The 8,743-nt window shown below is 36.9% G+C and overlaps 1 pseudogene; it reads right to left on the reverse strand.

Annotated features, from left to right (window-relative positions):
* Positions 1-5,906: 5,906 nt before the first annotated feature.
* LOC106348253 lies at positions 5,907-8,433 on the reverse strand (annotated as a pseudogene).
* Between the last annotated feature and the right edge of the window lie 310 nt (positions 8,434-8,743).

Raw genomic sequence — 8,743 nt, forward strand, 5'->3', positions numbered from 1 at the left:
GTTGATGTTAATTTTAAAAATTTAATTTTTTTCTCAGGTTCGAAAAGGAAGACTTACTGCCCATTACAGAGAGATCTTCGGTGAGCCGGGTAGTCGTTTAGACCCGGCCTCTTCTTCAGCCCCCGGTTCTTCGGGTCAGAAGACTGTCCCCGAGACTCAGTACACTCAGAGAGTCTCTGGGTCTACTTCTTCTAGTGCACCACCGGCTCCTCATGTGCCTTCCCCGATGGCTCATCCGACGATGCCTCCTCATGTGCCTCCTCCGATGGCACCTCCGATGGCCGCCGATATTCATCCCAATTTGATGGTGCCTCCGAGTGCTCCTTACTCGCAGTACACTGTAGAGGACATTCTCTGTCTGCCAGGCAGAGAAGGTTTACCAGTCATCGACCCCGACCGACCGGACGGAACTTCGTGGTATGTTGCATTAATTTTTTTTTTAATTCGTTTAAAATTCTTTTATAACATTAAAAAATAATTTATATTTTAAATTTGTATTTTCCAGGTGGGGGGTTGACGGATGTCTTGCATCGAACGTAACCGACACGATCAAAGGTTACTTCTCCATGGCACATCGGAACTGGAGTAAGACGCCTCACTACGTCAAAAAGACGTGGTTCAAAATTTGCGCTGTAAGTTTCTATTAATTAATTATATATACTTTAATTTTTTCATGATTTATATATATACTTTCTAAAAAACTAATTGTTAATTTATTTTTTCCAACAGCAAAAATATAATTTGGCCTTGAGGATCACTGAGAGGGTGAGGAAGAATTTTAACGCGAAGGCGAAAGTTCGCTTGTTGGACACGGTCTCCAACTGGAAGGGTGACTGGATCGTGAAAGGATATGAGCGTGGCAAACCCGCTGAGCTCACCACGGATGTGTGGGATGGCCTCATCCGTTATTGGCGCCTTCCTGATTCCATTAGAATCGCCCAGGCTTGCTCTAACTCCCGTAACACGGTCGATGAGCACGGAAACGGGCCGATGCTTCACACTACGGGCCAAAAACCCCACGCCGGTGTCCGTTTGGAAATGGTAATTAAATATTTTATTAAATAATTTTTTTAATATATATATTTTTTTCTAACTTTCTTAAATGTGTTTTAGGCCAAAGAGACGGGACATCTCCCGTCTCTTATGGAACTTTACGAGAGGACCCACAAGAACAAGGCGGGCGTATTTATAGATGGCAAGTCCGAGCAAATCTACAACGACGTGGTTGCTCGGGTTGAAGACCGCCAGACTCAGCTGACCCAGCAGTCTACCGACGGATTACCCGTCACCTTATCCACACTTGAAGTGGATAAGATTTACGAGGAGGTAAATTTTCAAAAATTTTAATTTTTTATTATTCATTTAATATAGCTTTAAATTTTTACTAACAATATTTATTTTTTGTTTTTAAGGTTGTCCCTAAAAAAAGGGGCGGACGTTGGGGATTGGTTCCGTCAACGATGTTCCGAGAGCGACATCCTCTTATGGTCAGCGACGGGATGATGAAGTCACTGAGCTGCGTAGAGAGTCCGCTCAGCTGCGTAACGAGTTGGCCGCGACAAAATCTCGTATGGGTGGAGTCGAGGGCTTCTTGGACGTTATAGCGGCCACAAATCCGGAATGGGAGTCCATGTTGAGGAACATGCGACAACAACATCCCATTCGAGGCGATTCATCCGACGTACATAACGAGGAGGATGTTACGAGGAGGAGTGATGAATTCTACCAGGCGATGAACGACCCTTAGTTTTTTTTTTCCGGTTGTTGTATTATAAATTCAAAACTTATTTATATATAAAATATTTTCATGTTGATTTATTTTTATTTTAAATTTTAATTTTATTAATAAATTAAATAATTTTAATTATTTTTTAATTATATTTTTAAATTCTGTAAAATAATAAAAACGAAGTAAATTCGTAGCTAATGTACGACCTATTTACGTGGAAACCTTACGAGGAAATGACGAGAAATAATAAACGAGTATTTTACGAGAAAACATTTACGAGGGAATAACGAGGAAAGATAAACGAGTATTTTACGAGGAAATCCTTTTGTGGTCGTTACGTGTATTTTGTGAGGAAACACTTTCAAGGTATTTACGTGTAGTTTACGAGGAACTCGTTTCGACGTATTTACGAGGAAATATAGCGACCTCCTTACGTGGAATATTGACGTGGTCTTTACGACGAAATGATCTACTTCGTCTTTACGACGAAATATATTCCTCGCTAAGTTACGACGAATTAGCGAGGAAATATGTGTTACGACAGATGATTAACGAGCAAACGTGGTTCCTCGTTAATTCATCGTAAAGCCTCTTTTACGATGAACTCACGAGGAAAACCGCCCTCGTTAAGATTATGTTTTCTTGTAGTGAATACATAAGTAACTGATACAATTTAGGAAATTCATGAAAACATATCAATATTTACATTAATTAAAATATTTTATGAGTTGTAAATACTTTATATGCCTTAGATTTATTGGACGGTAAACTTGTTTTAAATAAATATTTGCTTTGGTATTTTGATTATTGTTATATTAAGTTCAACAAACATAAGAAAATTAAATTAATTTAATACTAAGAAAACAAATAATTTTAATAATAATAAAATATAATATATCTACCTCGTTAAAGTACATACTGTCATGTTATTTTAAAATATTTTATAATTACTTGGTTTCTAATATATTTTAAAATAAGCAGTAAAAAATTGTGATTGTATGTGAAAAATTATATTATATAAGTAAGTTATAATTTATGTATATTTTTGGCTTTAATTGAAAGATATTAAAGTGAACTAAATTTAAGAAAAAAACAAAAAAACATTTCAATATACTAATTATAAACTATTTTTAGCCAATTAAACATATATCAGTTTATGTTACTTAATTATTTTATGTAATTATCTGAGAAAATAGATAGATACAAATACAAATATTTCTATTACTTTATGTCGATGACCTTGAGTGATCACCTGCTTTGTCACCTTGTCCTTAACCATCACAGATTCATCATCAAACGTAAATTCACAGGGATAGTCTTTTGTGAGTTTAGAAACTGAAAGCAGAGACTTAGTGATAGCAGGACAGACAAGAACATCAGATAGAGGTAGTATACCTCTTGGTGTATGCAGAGGGATCGACCCAATGTGAGTGATAGGAAGCTGATCTCCGTTGCCTACAATAATCTGATCATTACCAAGATACGGTGCAGAGGACTGCAGTTGAGACCCATTATTCGTGATATGAGCAGAAGCAGCAGAGTCAGGGTACCATTCTTGACCGGTGAGAGGAGCTTGATCAGACAACGTGACAGTAGATAAGGCGTTGTGAAGGTTCTGTGGAGTTTGATACTGCTGATCGAAACGGTTGTAGCAACGATCAGCTGTATGACCAGGGCGGTGGCAGATCTGACACGTGGGATGAGAGCCATTGTTGGCTCCGGAGAACTGTTGGTTGAAGCCTGGACCCCGTGTAGAGTACGCACCAGAACCACGTCCTCTGTTTCCTCTGTTGTTGTAGTAGCCACGTCCTCTGTTAGACTGACCTCTATCAGTGTGAAAGGCAAGATGAGGAGTCGGAGCAGCAGAGTCGTTGTAGACTTTAAGCTTGTCTGCGAAGTTCACAAGCTTAAAGACTGCATCTTCAAAGCGAATGTCTGGATTTGCATCCATGGAGTGTTCAATCACGGTACAAATCGACTCATACTCACGACCCAAACCATTCAGAGCAGCGTAAATCATCTCTTGCTCAGACACACCACTACCCATCGAGTCAAGTTGATCACAAACACTCTTGACATCATTAAGATACTCAGACATAGTCTTGTCTTTCTTCGACATACCTTGAAGCTTGCGTTGGAGATCAAGCTTTCGAGTTGCAGAGATGCGGTTGTGTTTCTTGCCCAGACTAAACCACACGTCGTAGGCAGAGGTGAGACCATACACCGAGCGGAGAGCTTCCTCAGACAACGAACCAAACAACCAGGCCATGACAAGCTGGTCACGACGAACCCAACGAACAAACTCAGGATTCGCTTCTGCAGTAACAGCTTCACCGTTTCGAACTTGAACCGTCGGTGAAGGACGAGGAGAGGTTCCATTGATGAACCCTAGCAGCGACTGACTCGAGAGAAACGACTCGAACTGAGTCTTCCACAAAAGATAGTTTGTGGAAGAAAGCTTCAACGTTACGCATTGAGAGATAGTGAGAGAAGGAGCGGAAATCGGATCTGGTGTTTCGGCCATGGCTCAGGATTTACTCGCTGAGCTCTGATACCATGTGAAACACAAGAACAGAGAAGACGAAAGCTCAAATAAATACGTTTTATTACTTTTTCAACTTAGAAACAACGCTACACCCATCTCATCTATTTATACAAGCTGAGAACTTTAGTAAGCCCTAATACATGATTGGAGACACTCGAATCTATTAGCTGTGACGACCTGATGAGCTGGAAAGGAGACCGTTGCAGTCAAGCCTTGAATCTGCTTTGCTTTTGTACGCTCAACGGCCACAACGTGACAAGAGGAAGACGATGACGTGTTATTTGTCTTTTCTTGTTCATGGGCTTCACGAGTGGGCTTGTCGTGAGTCAAGGAGATGGGCTCAGTATGGTTAATAATCAGAGAAAGAAAGACCGTTAGAAAAAACTAGATTTTTGTTTAAAACGAACAAATTGAAGGAACCCCATTGGTAATCCCTTTCAGACAAAATGCTTGATGTATGAAGGTGGAGAAGAGTAAATGATATTTTTTGTTACCACTAATTAGTTTTAAAAAGTATTAGGCTGATAATTATTTTTGTGGCAATTCTTTTCTTAATCTTATAAGCTCATCAGCTGTCGTAAACCCATCAAGTCTGACATAAAATTTGGTCATTCCAATTAAAATGTTCGTAGGGTAATAATTATATGCATCTTCTTTCTAAACGTGTTACTTAATATTTACTATAGTCCTCTTATTATGTGATTAAATTATACATGTTCAATCTCTTAAAAATTGGACCGGTAAATAAACCAGATTTTTTTTATCATGAACCAATATGGTTCGGTTTTAACAGAATTCAAGTATTCAACCAAATATAATTAAGTTCAATTATAGAATAAAAGTAAAACTAAATCTAAATGCTTTATTAATCATTTAGCGTAAAATTTGACTAACATAACTAATTTTAGTTATTATAGTTTAAATAAAATCTATAAAATCAAATCAAAATATAAATTTAATTTAATATTTATCATTTGAATTATGAAAATTGAAAATTTGCATATATATTTTTTATTTTTAATAGTTAATAATGATTTAAAAGACAAAACCCAATTGAGAAAAAAAAAAGAAATCAAAGTAAATAGGAAATCAATCCAAATTTTATTTAACTTATCCGAATATATTTGCAGTTCACAGTTTAACCTGATCCGACTGTCTATTCGGTCAGAATTTATAAACATATTTATATGTATTATGAAAGTTATATAGAATATGATTATATAGAAATTATATTATACAATAGTTTCATCCTGCGCAAAACGCAGGTCTCAATCTAGTTTATTTTTATTCCTTTACTGACAACTTTAATGTCTGTTTATTTATGTTCTTTTCATTGAATGAATGATACTATTAGCCATATAAAATAAATCTAATCATTTATTAAGAATTTAAGACCTTTCATATTTTTCTTCTTTCATTTTCCATGGCTATTTTTCATTTATTTTCTTTTGCAATCTCTTATTTACTATTTTTTTTTCAATTATTTTTGTCTGTGTACTTTTTTTAACTACAAACAAACAAGAGGTTTATTATCAAAGTTTCCAAAAAAAAAACAAGAGGTTTATTGTTGGGTTCTAATTCTCTCTTTTTCATTGTCTTTTACTTCAACGATTAAACGATTCGGTAAAAAAAAAAAACTAAAAACGATTTAAAAGTGATCACTAATTTTTGTATGTTGTATTTGCCAATATATGTATTGTTCTGTTTTCATTATAACTATACTATTCTAATTTTTACATTTGTATAAAGTATTACTGAACAAGATGAATACGCGATAAACTAGTGTAATCTAAAACCAATAGTATGCTCAAGTAATCGATTAAATACAGAAGAACACTGAAGAATCATTGTTTTATTTATAGTAGACCAATTTATTAACATTTTTGATGAAATTTCAGCACGATGAATAATAATTTTGGATTTTGTTTGGTTTAAAAAAGCTAAAAAATGTTGTAGGGGGATTATTTTGTTAATGTGGATTGCTTTTGCTAATAAAATGCAGCTCCTTAGAGTTTGAGGTTTGTATTGTTTTGAAAGTATGGAATTGATGATATATTTCACCTGCTTAGTGGCTAGATAGTCTTCTTGTAGCTAAAGATGGAGTCTTTATTGCATTTGCCACTAGGGTTTTAGTTGGACTATAGTTTCTGGTGAAATGAAATCAGTTTATTTTGTTATTGATATGTGATGATGTCCAAGAGAACTTGCTTGGTAGCAACTGATCTCACAGTTGTTGTAACGCCTTATAGTTAGGGATTGTCTTCTTGTAGCTAAAGATGGATTCTGGACTGAAGCGCCAGTAGGGTGTAGACTATAGTTTCTGATGTAATGAAACCAGTTTCTTTGTCATTTCATATGTCATCATGTGCAATGGATCTTGCTGCTAGCAGCATCTCATGTTTGATATAGCGCATCCTTATAACTTGTTTTGGTTTTGAAAGAACATTTCAGTTATCATCATTGCTAACTATTTCACTTGGTGTGAGATGGAGATGGGAAGTGATCAGATTGGGAGTTAGCATAGACCCGTGTAATCCAGTCAAGTGGGTAAGCTTAGTAGGGTTTGGTTGGTGCATGCGCATATTCTGGTTTCTTTGATCCGCAATGCCTCTCTCTGTATCTATCTGATTGTAACTAAGACTTTATTCCTTTGGTGTACCAAATGCTCTTCTATTTTATCTCTGTTTGTGTATAAACCCCAACCAGGATAATAATATTATTGTGGTGGTTTCTGGTGTTTGGTTTGTTATCGGAATGAAGTAGCTTCTAATTGTCATGGGTTAATTAGCATCTAAAACAAAAACAGTGTAAGATAAGTTTACAGGTTCCAACTTTAGGCACACATGAAAACTAACTTCCAAATTAAAACAAAATCATTCTGACTCCACTTTTTGGTATTCACATTTTTCATTGTTTTTTTCCCCTTAATTTCTTACCTCAAAAAGTAGAACAAAAACATTTGCAAAGAGTCGTTTGGCTTCTTTTATGTACATTGTTTCCTGAACTCGTTAATAGATTCAGTTTCTTTCACTGTTTTCTCAACAACCCTAGCTACTGTAAGGAGGGGAAAATCAGTTTTGTTTGAGCATATAGTCTACTAAGCGACAGAGCGTTCATTCAATTGCTCGGTTGGAAGCGGCTCAACTTTCTCAGACTTGCCATCTTTCTTAGGGATTATCAGACCGTATCCTCCTTCTCTTCTCTTGTACACTATGTTTATCTCACCTGCCAACCATACACAATATCAAAGTGTTTATAGTCTTCCTTTCAATCTTCCATTTTGAAGCAATTGATTTATTTGTTTCAAATGCATACCAGTTTCTTCATTTTGGAATCCGTAGAAATCGTGAGCGACTAACTCCAGCTGCTCCACTGCTTCAGCCACGGCCAATGGTGGCATCTCAAAGTATTTGGTACGGACAATCTGTAGAAAAAGCATCGCCAATGAACAAATTGTTGAAGTTCAGTAATAGCTAATACCAATGACAAGGTAAGTATGAACCAACCTCCTTGATCAAATCATCCTCCTCTTCTCCCGGTCTCGAGTCAGAAACGTCCTCAACAACCGGCTCAATCACTGGCTCTCTTACCTTCAATCTGTTAAAACCTTTCATGTGCCTTCCATGGTCAGAGTCCTTCTCCTTGGCTTCCTCTGTATTATCGTTGATACCAAGTCGATACAAGCGTACACCGTCTCAGCATCTTCCTCACCGCGCACAACACCATGCTTCTTTGTAAACAGTGTTACCTAAATTCACCACCGCAACTATCAGACTTGGTATCAAGACTCAAAACATGACATCGATAATGACATGATTACCTCGCATCTAAGGATCCTTGGTCCTTTACCAAACTCTCCTCCACGAACCGAGAGTCTTACATCAACTTCCCTGACGAGATGGCTGTGTTTCTGAACAGCTTTCCCCACTTTCTCCTCAACATGCTGCTTAATTAATTGCCTCTGATAACTTTCGAAAACCAACATCAAACATTTCTCGAAAGTTCAAAACTTTTGTAATAACTTGGAAGAATATTCACACAAAGTTTACATATTTTTGGTTAATAACTCAATTTCAAGCGTGTAGTAAAAGTTTCAAACCTCGAGGTTTTTGCCTTGGATGATTAGCTTGACGGAGGCGAGAGGACCGTCCCACGACATTTTTTACAGCTAATGAGCTTCTCCGATTCGTTTGTCCTGATCCGGGTCTTACCCGCATCCGATCATTATAGGAGTTACCACCGAGGAAACCTGAACGGAGTGTCTTTGAGTCAGTCCACCTCCCCACAATTGAGACCACACGGTGGCGAAGAGAACGATATGCTGCAATGTTGAAACTTGGTCTGAGAAAACCCTATAAGTGTCGCCATCTCGGTTTGAGAGAGAGAGAGATTAACAGATTCTTTGTTTGTCAAAGTGAAGAGTGAAGACTGTCGGAAATGTTTCTTTTTGGATAGGGTGAAAAATGAGA

Source organism: Brassica napus, chromosome C1 (genome assembly GCF_020379485.1).
Source record: "Brassica napus cultivar Da-Ae chromosome C1, Da-Ae, whole genome shotgun sequence".
Taxonomy (NCBI): Eukaryota; Viridiplantae; Streptophyta; class Magnoliopsida; order Brassicales; family Brassicaceae; genus Brassica; species Brassica napus.